The sequence below is a fragment of the Zalophus californianus genome, chromosome 3 (genome assembly GCF_009762305.2).
Source record: "Zalophus californianus isolate mZalCal1 chromosome 3, mZalCal1.pri.v2, whole genome shotgun sequence".
Taxonomy (NCBI): domain Eukaryota; kingdom Metazoa; phylum Chordata; class Mammalia; order Carnivora; family Otariidae; genus Zalophus; species Zalophus californianus.
This window is the reverse complement of record NC_045597.1, coordinates 41,702,847-41,713,652: the sequence shown is the minus strand read 5'-3', so window position 1 is coordinate 41,713,652 and position 10,806 is coordinate 41,702,847. Positions and strand designations below refer to the sequence as shown.

At 35.3% G+C, this 10,806-nt stretch overlaps 1 pseudogene; it reads left to right on the top strand.

Annotated features, from left to right (window-relative positions):
* Nucleotides 1-6,628: 6,628 nt before the first annotated feature.
* On the top strand, nt 6,629-7,030 carry LOC113919209 (annotated as a pseudogene).
* Nucleotides 7,031-10,806: the final 3,776 nt, after the last annotated feature.

The window sequence follows — 10,806 nt, the reverse complement described above, 5'->3', positions numbered from 1 at the left end:
CCACTTCCATATTTGAGAATCCTAATTGGCTAATCTTCACCATTAGAGGCTTCTGATTCAGGAATTTAGGTTATTGTTTCTCACACTGTAGGACTGGCCCCACTGAAGAAGGGGCTGGTTGGAGCTGAACAGCAAAAATGACAAGTAGTCACTATTTTTCACCATTTTTGTTATTCAAAATCCAAAAACTCTCTTCTGCCTATTTTTATATTTGTAAGTAAAATCATTAAGGCACTTGCCCCTTGTAGATATTTACTCTCTTACCTAAAGGGAGAGAACCCCAACTATTGTCAAGTACTGATCTAGCTCCACATAGAGGATCTTTGAATAAAATCCTTAGTATTTACTTAAAAATTAATAGATTTATTTTTAAGCAGTTTAGCTTTACAGAACAACAAGCGTTAAGTACAGAGGATTCCCATATATATCTCTGCACTCCTCCCCTCCTCTATCCAGTTTCCCCTATTATTAACATCTTGCATTAATGTGGTTCATTTGTTACAATTCCTGAATATTGATATGTTATTATTAGCTAAAGTACACAGTTCACATTTAAGTTAACTCTACGTGTTGTACATTCTGTTGGTATTGACAAATATATAATGACATTTATCCACAATTATTGTATATGGAGTAGTTTCACTGTCTTAAAAATCCAACTATTCATGGGTACATATCTGTATTTATTAACTCTCTTCTCCACTACCTATTATCGCCTTTGAATAATATCTCAGATAGATGAGATTCTTTACCCAGAGTCAAGAATGGGACTTTTTGGGCTTATGCAAATATGAGAAAGAAAACATGGGGTTCCTAGTTTTACCCATAGTCCACCCAGTCTCCAATAAGTGAGATGTGCTTTATTTTTTAGTGATAAACAAGATCTATTATCCAAGCCAATATCCTCAATGCATTTTTTGTTTATTCATCCTGGGATTCATCTACCAAACTTCAAAACTGTCAGGAGCCCTCTACTCTGTGGTAGTTTTATTTTGGAACCATTTCTCTCTTTCTGGTGAAGCAGTCCTTTGTGTCATGAAATTGATGCCAGAAACCCAGCAGAGCCCAGAGCTCCAGTGCAGAAGACAAACTTCTGTTTAACAAATCATTGAACAAAACCATTAGAAATCCCTCTCATACATACATTCACCATTCTCTGTGGTGTCCAGAAACATATGTGCTGTTTATTTCAGAGCTTGCACCAACTCTTTGAAGATGTGCTCCAAATGGAAACCATATAGAATAGCAATAATGAACTTCCATGAGAAGGGTGATTGGCAGAAAACTGTATTTTCCTGAAAAATATATAGCTTTTAATTGAATGTTACTCAGAATTATTCTCAAAATTCCTACAACTATCTCACCACTGGGCCTCCCTCCGCTCACTAGATCTTTTACAAATCAATCAACTCTGTCAAAATCTGTCAAAAATTGTCAAGCCCACTTATTTATAGCCAAACATTAAGGTGGTTAGAAAAATAAAGTATCCAATTAAATGTTACTTGGGGTATATTGAGATATTCAATGTCAGCTCTCCTCTCTGCATTAGAATGAGCAAGAAAGGATTGGGGGGAAGTAAGAGAAAGACTGATATTCAATTAATTAACATATAGTGTATTATTAGTTTCAGAGGTAACATTCAGTGTCTCATCAGTTGTGTATAACACCAAGTGCTCATTACATCACGTGCCTTCCTTAATGCCCAACACCCAGTTACCCCATCCTCCCAGCCCTTCCCCTCCAGCAACCTCAGTTTGTTTCCTATACTTAAGAGTCTCTTATGGAATTGTGATCTTTGAAAATAACAAAGACTTTTTTAATTTGTTCAAGACAGAAACAAGTTATATTGGTAAATAAATGAATGAATAAATACATAATTAAGATTCAACATATGGTCACTGATACAGCTAATGTTACTAGAAACACTTCCTAGAGAAGCTATGGAACTTATTAGGATGGTGGATTGCTAACAACTAAATTTAGACTTTACCTATAAGGCTTAGAACTGAAACTAATAAAAATTTTAAATGATCATTTTAGAATTGACAGTAAGATGGCATGTGAATACACTGGATAGCTAAAATATATCACAAATCTGAGGTAGTTAAAATCATGAGCAGTCTCTGATTTAACAATGTAATTTTGAAATTCTATTTCCAGTTAGCCTCAGGGAAACATGTTAAATACCTATAAAATGATGGCAAATGTCAAAATCTCTAATACAACTAAATAGACAAATCTTCCCAAGTTAGGCCAAAACAATATAAAGCAGGTTTCAGTCAACACATCTTGATGTATGCCTAATAATTTTTGTAACACCTGAAAGAAAAACTAGAAGATAAAGCATCAGGACAACTTGCCAGCTTAGAGAGATATATACACCCCAGATCTCAAAAGACAGTGCCAGTGATGAGTAAATAAAATTTTGAAATAACAAATTACTGAAAATTGTCATTGTGATAAATTATTTACAAAATTTGTCTTATTTATTTTCTTAGTCTGCTCAGGATATCATAACAAAATACCATAGACTGAGTGGCTTAAAGAGCAGAAATTTATTTTCTTTTAGTTCTGGAGCTTGGGAAAACCAAGATCAAGGTGCCAGCAGAGTCTATTCCTAGTAAGGGCCTCTTTTCCGGCTTATGTCTTTACATAGCCTTTCCTCAGTATGTGTGTATGGAGAGAGACAACGAACAAGATCTATAGTGTCTCTTCTTATAAGAGCACCAATCCCATCATTACCCAGTCTTATGACCTCATCTAATTTCTTCCCAACTGCCCCATCCCACATACCATTACATTGAGGTAATGTACCATTACATTTCACCATATAAATTTTGAGGGGACACAAACATTCAGTCCATAACATTTATTTAGTCCACTTATCTATGGCCAAACTGCAAAAACATTGATTACATTTATTTAGAAAAAACATTTATTTAAGAAAAAATACTTCTAAAAAGATTGTGGTGATTGAGGACAAGAGAGAACGCAGAATACAGTCTAAAGATTTGCATGAAATTATATGGTCTTTGTCCTCAGATCTTGAAAATGAGAGAGAGAGAGAGAGAGAGAAAAGATACAACGTTGGTAGCAAACTGAACTTTAAATAAACAGAAAATAGTTTCTTTTACCTGGCAAGCTTCTATTTTTCATCACTGTTGTTAGAACATTTAAAAGATGAGGAAATCAGGTTTCAGATTCATGAAGTAATTCAAATAAAGTCAAAGAAATAGAAAGTAGCACACTCAGGAATTTTTATGCAGAACAGTTTGAAATTTAAAATTTAAATTTAAGACTGGGATATACAGTCTAAACAACCTCCCTGTACCTTTATATTTAAGATGGTATTAATAAAACATGAGTTATAAAATAATTTAAAAACTAAATAGCTTATGAAAAATGCCAATCACATACTAATTGTTATGGACTGAATGACTGTGTCCCCTTTAAAATTCATATGTTAAAATCCAAAACCCCAATATGACAGTACTAGGAGGTGGGAGCTTTGGGCGTGATTAAATCATGCAGGTGGAGTCCTCATGAATGGAATTAGCACCTTATAAAAGAGACCCCTGAGAGTTCTCTTACCCTTTCTCCCTAGTGAAGACACAGTGAGGAGACAGCCATCAACAGGCCAGGAAGAGGGCTCTCACCGGCACCAGATCTATTGGCATCTTGGTCTTAGACTTCATAGTTTCCAGAACTATGAGAGAGAAATGTTTGTTATTCAAGCCACCCAGTCTATGGTATTTTTGTTATAGTAGAGTGAACAGATTAAGACAGTAATTATACAAATAGTTCAGTTTACTATTCTCCTTTAGTTTTTGTAGAAACCTATCTCAAACATTTATAATTAAAATTATCACTATAATTATCATTTAATTTTGGCTTATGATCTCAGAACTCAGTGTTAATTAGGGTATCTGATAATTCATTTCAAAATATATTTAAAATTTTTTTTTTAAATAACACTATCAGGTTATTATGTGGAAATAAGATTAAATCCTCAAAGTTACTGCTATTCAGTGATTTATGATCATTTTTTATGTTGTTGCTTCAATTTGTTCTAATTATTCAGGTGCAGTTGAACCAGAGGAAACTGACTTATACCATTTGAACCTGCTCAATAATGATTTAGTTGGGAAATTTTAGATTATTTACTTTGAATCTAGACAATATCTGTTGTTCTTGTGCAAGCAAAAAGTTAGTGGAGGAGTACTGGTCTTAGGGCATCACACAAGCAGAAAAAGATATGCTCAGTTCACCTCTGTTTTCCAATTGTAGACCTAAGTGGGCTCCCCGAGGGTGATCCACACCAATCCCTACCCTATGCGTCATGATAAAAACACCAGAAGTAAAGCTGTTCCTCCCAGACACATCATGTTACATTAGAAATAATGGCTTTTCACTCTTTATCTACTGGTTTAATTTCTCATATCAAGTTATTACATGTTAGTTATTGTTGACCCAACTGTCTTCCTATCTTATCTTCTAAGGATAGTTTATTAACCCAACTCTCCTATCTTCTGAAGATAAAGTTTAACAAGCAAGAATATACACACATGTGTATATACACACTGGCCATCCCAACATAAACAACCATAATACTGTAAAAAATGTATAAGGCAACTTTTTTATAAGCTTTGGATAACAGCCTTCAAAATTTCTAGTCCTTAGAGAATAAAAATTCATGGATCAAAGCTTATGATCATAACAGCTCTCCTTGGGGACCACTGCACCATGAGGTTGAATCTAATCAGAATATGATAGTAGCACTGAACTAAAGAAATAGTTATCAGTGATTGGGGCAGTGATTGGACTTTTATGAGGAGTCAACTGCCCACAGTTCTGAGAAGCAATCTGGGTCTAAATTCTCTATTTTACCTCAACTAGGACTGGACTTCTAATATGCAGAGGAGGTCTATAGAATGTTTATCAGACAGCATCTCTACGTTGAGAGCAGGACAATAATTGAGGTTAAACAGTTCTGGGAACCACTTAAGGTCTGGTTCAACCCAAGGGGTGAAAATTTGTTAATATCTTTTTGTCACTCCAGGCCTGAAACTGAGATAAAGATTATAGCTCTACCTGCTCCAGACCTACCCTAGCAAAGCCTACATCAAATCCCTACAAAAAATTGATGGGCGCACAATTTGGAAGTTGATTGTCTCACCAAGTTATAGGAACTTTGGTAATATCATGCGTTTTAGACAGATCTGCCTTAGGAAAATACAAAACCAAATCTATTCAAATTCAAGGTGATCAGAAGTAGTTAATGCCCCAACTAGAATAAAATCAACAGTCTCTAGAGGAAGATAACGAGCACACAGACTCTACAATTTATCATCCACACTGTCCATTATACAAGCAGTAATCCCACTCATGTAAATAAACAGGAAAATGTGAATCAGAGTCAAGGGAAAAAAGCAGTCAATAAAAATCTGTTCCCAAGATGGCTGAGAAAGTTTCCTTTAGAAGACAAAAATGTTAAAAGTTACTATAAATATATTCATTTTTTTATTTTCAAGATTTTATTTATTTATTTATTTATTTATTTATTTTATTTATTTGTCAAAGAGAGAGAGCACAAACCATGGGAGTGGCATGCAGAGGGAGAATCAGGCTCCCTGCTAAGCAAGGAGCCTGATCCCGGACTCAATGCGATCACAACCTGAGCCAAAGGCAGACACTTAACCGACTGAGCCACCCAGGGTCCCTATAAATATATTCAAATAGGGTCACCTGGGTCGCTCAGTCGGTTAAACACCTGCCTTGGGCCCAGGTCGAAATCCCAGAGTCCTGGGATTAAGCCCCGCTTTGGGTTCCCTGTTCCATGGGAATCTGTTTCTCCCTCTGCCTCTCTCTCTTTGTCTCATGAATAAATAAATAAAATCTTTAAAATGAATATATATATAGGGGCACCTGGGTGGCTCAGTTGTTAAGCATCTGCCTTCGGCTCAGGTCTGGTCCCAGGGTCCTGGGATCTAGCCCCGCATTGGGCTCTCTGCTCAGCGGGAAGCCTGCTTCTCCCTCTCCCACTCCCCCTGCTTGTGTTCCCTCTCTTGCTGTGTCTCTCTCTGTCCAATAAATAAAATCTTAAAAAAATGAATATATATATATATTCAAAGAATTAAAGGAAATATGTTTTATTGAATGAATATATATCTTAGCAGATAAATGTAGTTAGTGATGGAAAGGTAAGTGACCTTAAAAAATGAATCAATAGATATCTCATCTGAAGAGCCGAGGTAAAATATATACATTAAAAAAGACTGAAGAAAAATAAATAGAAGTTTATGAAGCTTGGAGTAATATTAAATAGTCTAACATACATGTAATAAGAGTCCCAGAAAGAGAAGAAATACAGATAATAAATAAATAAATAAAATAAATAAATAAATGCCAAATTTGATCAAAACATCCAATTTCAGATCTGTCCTGCACCGGGGCGCTAGGGCTTGGGTGGAGGGGTGGTGAGGTCAGGGGTGTTGCAGTGTGGACTTCTCCGCGTTTGTCCTCCGCCGCCCCCCGCCCCCCCCCCTCCCTGCTCTGATCTGTGATGGGCAGCAGCGCGCTTGGAGGCACGGTAAAGGGCATACAGGCCTCGGCGCAGGCCGGCTGCACCATGGTCCAGCTCACTACTGTCCTGTTCAAAGCCTACCGCGGAAGCCAGTTAACCATCGGCCTTGCCCTGAGTGGCTGTACCAACTGGCCTTTCTACCGCATTGTGGCTGCTGACAACAAGTGTCCCAAGGATGGCCATTTCGTGGAGCAGCTGGGCTCCTATGATCCACTGCCCAACAATCACAAAGAGAAAATCGTTGCTCTCAACTTAGACCGGATCCGGCATTGGATCAGCTGTGGGGCCCACCTAAGCCTGTGGAGAAAGTTCTGGGTCTTTCTGGCTTTTTCCTTCTGCATCCCGTGATGATCACAAATGCTGAGACTGTGAAGAAAATGGACATGCGAAGTCCTCTTAGCATCTCAGAAAACAGATACAGAGGCTACAGAAACAAAAATGAGCTGACTTCAGTGAGCAGAGCATTGGGGAAAAGGTCAACACTTAAAACACTTGTGCAAAGCTCTTAGTTTTATTAGATTTGGAGGTCAATGAATGGAGTTTTCTGAGTCAAAAAAACAAAAAAACAAAAACAAAACCCATCCAATTACAGATCTAATAAACCCAAGTAGGTCTAAGAAACAAAGTAATTTGGCACATCATGATCAAACAGGCAAATATCAGGAGAAAACCTTCAAAACATGTACAGAAATATGGTATATTACAATAGTATATCAAAGATAAAAATGGTAGAAAAAATTATCAGAAGCAATTGAAGACAGAAGATAATGAAGAAGATAATGACATGACAGCTTTAAAAAGCTAAGCACAATAACAACAAAATTGCCTTTCATCCAATAATTCAATATTCAGAAAGAATATCCTTTAAACTTTAAAGTTAAAATAAATGCATTTTCAGGTAACTGAAAGCTTAGGGAATCTGACACCAGACCTGAACTATAAGAAATAACATATTTTTTTAAGCTGAGGAACTAAATAGAAACTTGAATCTACAGAAGAAAAAACATGAACACTGAAAATGGTAAATAAATAAGTAATATACTCATCAGGTCTTATATATATTTGAGGAAAAGTAATTCAGGGGATATAGGTAAAAAAGAATGGTGTGATGGGTTTTATGTTATATAAAGTTGTCAAGGAATGCCAGTGCCTCACGGATAAGGGGCATTTCATTATAGATCTAAAGAAAGTGAAGGAGTCAGCCATGGGGATGTCTAAGAGATGAACCTTTTAGACAAAAAGTAAACAAAGTAAAGACCCTGAAATGAAACTATGCTTGGGGTAGTCAAGGGTTGAGAAGGAACTCTGTGTAGCTGGTATGGACAGAGGGAGAATGGAGAAAGTATTAGAAAATATGGACCAGATGAAGTTCCAGGTCATGGTGAGTATTTGGCTTTGCTCTAAGTATAACAGGGAGCTACTGCAAGGTTTTGAATGAAATGACATAGTTTATCTTTAATTTTAAAAGGGTCACTCAGGTTCCTGCAATAAGTAGAGATGTGGAATGCTAGAGATGGGGAGTGGATGCAAAACAATCAAAATCTGAATATATTTTCAAGGAGGAGCCAACAGGATTTAAGGATGGATTTAATACAGAGAGTGAAAGAGAAAACAAGGATGATTTACTAATTTTCTGGGAAGTTGATGTGATGAAGACTTTTGGTGATGTTTCAGTTAGCATTCATCAAAAAAATGGATGGCATACTGAAATCGGGTAATTTGAAAAGAGTTTAATAAAAGGAAGAGACTATTTACAAAGGCTGGATCTGGGAAAATCAAGAAGGGTTTGTACAGGACTCTGGGGGCTAAAAACTGATGAGAGAGTGGTTGCCATTATAGTCCCTAAGTCTAAAAGAAGCAGCAGTTACCACAAACCATAAAGAGGACTTCCAAAAATACGATTGCCCTAAGAAAACTGTGTTCTTCAGTAATTAAAGAATATTAAAAGTTCAAGATACATCAGTATGACCTCACATTTCTTTAATAAAATAATAAAGCAACTTCACATTTCTAAAAAACAGTAAATGTATAACCTTATTTTTTATGCAAACAAATGATCCTTAAATAAAGTTTAGACAGCAGGCAAATGTAGATCTTAATGGTCAAATTTTAGATGTACTATAGTTTTCTAACTGTTTTCATCTCAATGATGTAAATGTTGACATGTTTATCCAATGAATTCTAATTGTGAATGATTATGACTCAATTGTAGCTGCACAAATTTTAAAAATATAATTTTAAGTTTTAAAATATCAGTGAAATTTACAGTAAAATCCAATTTATATCAAATTCAAAATTACACTATATATATATAGTGAGATTATAAGGAAAAAAGAAAGCATAAGATATTCAGAATATCTGTGTTAAGACTGTGAACAATATCGGGAATACTCTCAAATTGGCTTGTGTGAGTACACAGATTCTTTATATTCCATATACGCATTAAGTATATTTTTTGATATGCATGAAACATAACATTAAAACTGAATAAAAACATGTAAAAGGCTGAGTTCCAAACAGGAAAAATACATCACACTTGTAAAACCCTTTCTATATGCAAAGCAATATATTTAGAGATTAGTCATACTTTTTTCATAAACATTTAAGTATTTGTATATCCATGGAATTAAGAATAACACTTTGGTAAAGTTCCAAAAATGTTTTTGTGGATGGCAGCTTTTAACCATTCAACTAATTGTCTCCTCAAAATTCCTGACATTTCTAATTCATACCTTTGGCCAACAAACTTCCTCTACTCAGGAAATGGATATTTTCACAATATTATTATCTTAGTTAATTGTCCATCGACATATTATTATAATTAAAAATGCATTTTAATGGTTCATTGCTTTAAACAGTGTTTTGTAAAACACTGTTGTTGAATTCCAGAGAAGGGGGCTTTCTATTTTTAAGTGTTATTTGTATAGGTAATTTTTATTATTTTAAAGTCTTAAAAGAGTTTAAAGACTATTTAGAACTATATTAATTTTACATTTTCTACAATTAAAAATAGATCCTTTTCATTTATGTGATCACAGATGGCCAGTGTTTGACCAGAAGAAAACTGGAGAAAATCTAAACATATTTAGAAAAGGGTGCTTTGTTTTCTTTTCCCTTTAAAACATTATATTGTAGATAGATTTTCTATTTTAATTTAAAATATTGTTTGAGAGAACTAGTAATGTCTGGCAAAATATGGTTTTGTTTAAAGAGTACTTAGAGCTCTGTTAACTTGAAATTTACTGCAACTTAAAAAATCCTTTTTATCTATGCAAGCACACAGTTGGCAAGTCTAGGTAAATGACAAGATTGTGCGCAATATTTAACAATGCACCATATTGCAAACAAAAAAGCAGGTTTTCATTCATGTAATCATTAGGATCTAATTAAAAAATTAAAAGTCTTTCAGCATTTTGACAGTTCTCTATGCATGTCATTCAAGAAGATATGGCAGGTAGATTAAAAAATTAATCTCTCAAAAGGCAAAATATTCAATATAAACTTAAAGTGGCTTAAAATGAACCAGTGACGTTTGTTATTCTTGTTATTCTTATTTGGCTGCATAGTTTCCACATTAGTGCTTAAATCAAACCTTTTAGCATTGTCCTTAAAAGCCCACTTAAAGTCTTTTATTATAGCACAAGACTTCAGTTCTTTTTTTTTTTTTTAAGATTTTTTATTTATTTATTTGACAGCAAAGAGAGACAGCGAGAGCAGGAACACAAGCAGGGGGAGTGGGAGAGGGAGAAGCAGGCCTCCTGCAGAGCAGGGAGCCCGAAGCAGGGCTCGATCCCAGAACCCTGGGATCGTGATCTGAGCTGAAGGCAGACGCTTAATGACTGAGCCACCCAGGTGCCCCAAGACTTCACTCCTTGGTGTAGCTATGGGCTCAAAGCAATCTGATTCATGCTTATTCAACTTCCCTTTCCTTTGCCTCATTATTTTTCAGATACCCTACATCATAATTTTCTGATGCCATAATTCTCCTTAACTCCTTGTCTCCTTTCTTTCTAGCCTTTTGTAAGGGAATTTTGCTTTGTTTTTTTTAAATCATTTCTTCTATTATTTTACCTCAGTATGTTCTTTATTACATAATTCTTTTTCATGAATTTTACTCTTTTTCTTTGTTTACTCTTTCAGTTCAGACAAAAACAAACTTAAGATCCTTCATGCCACCAGTGCCTTGACATTTCTGTGTGCAAGGTGTCATCTCTACAACATTT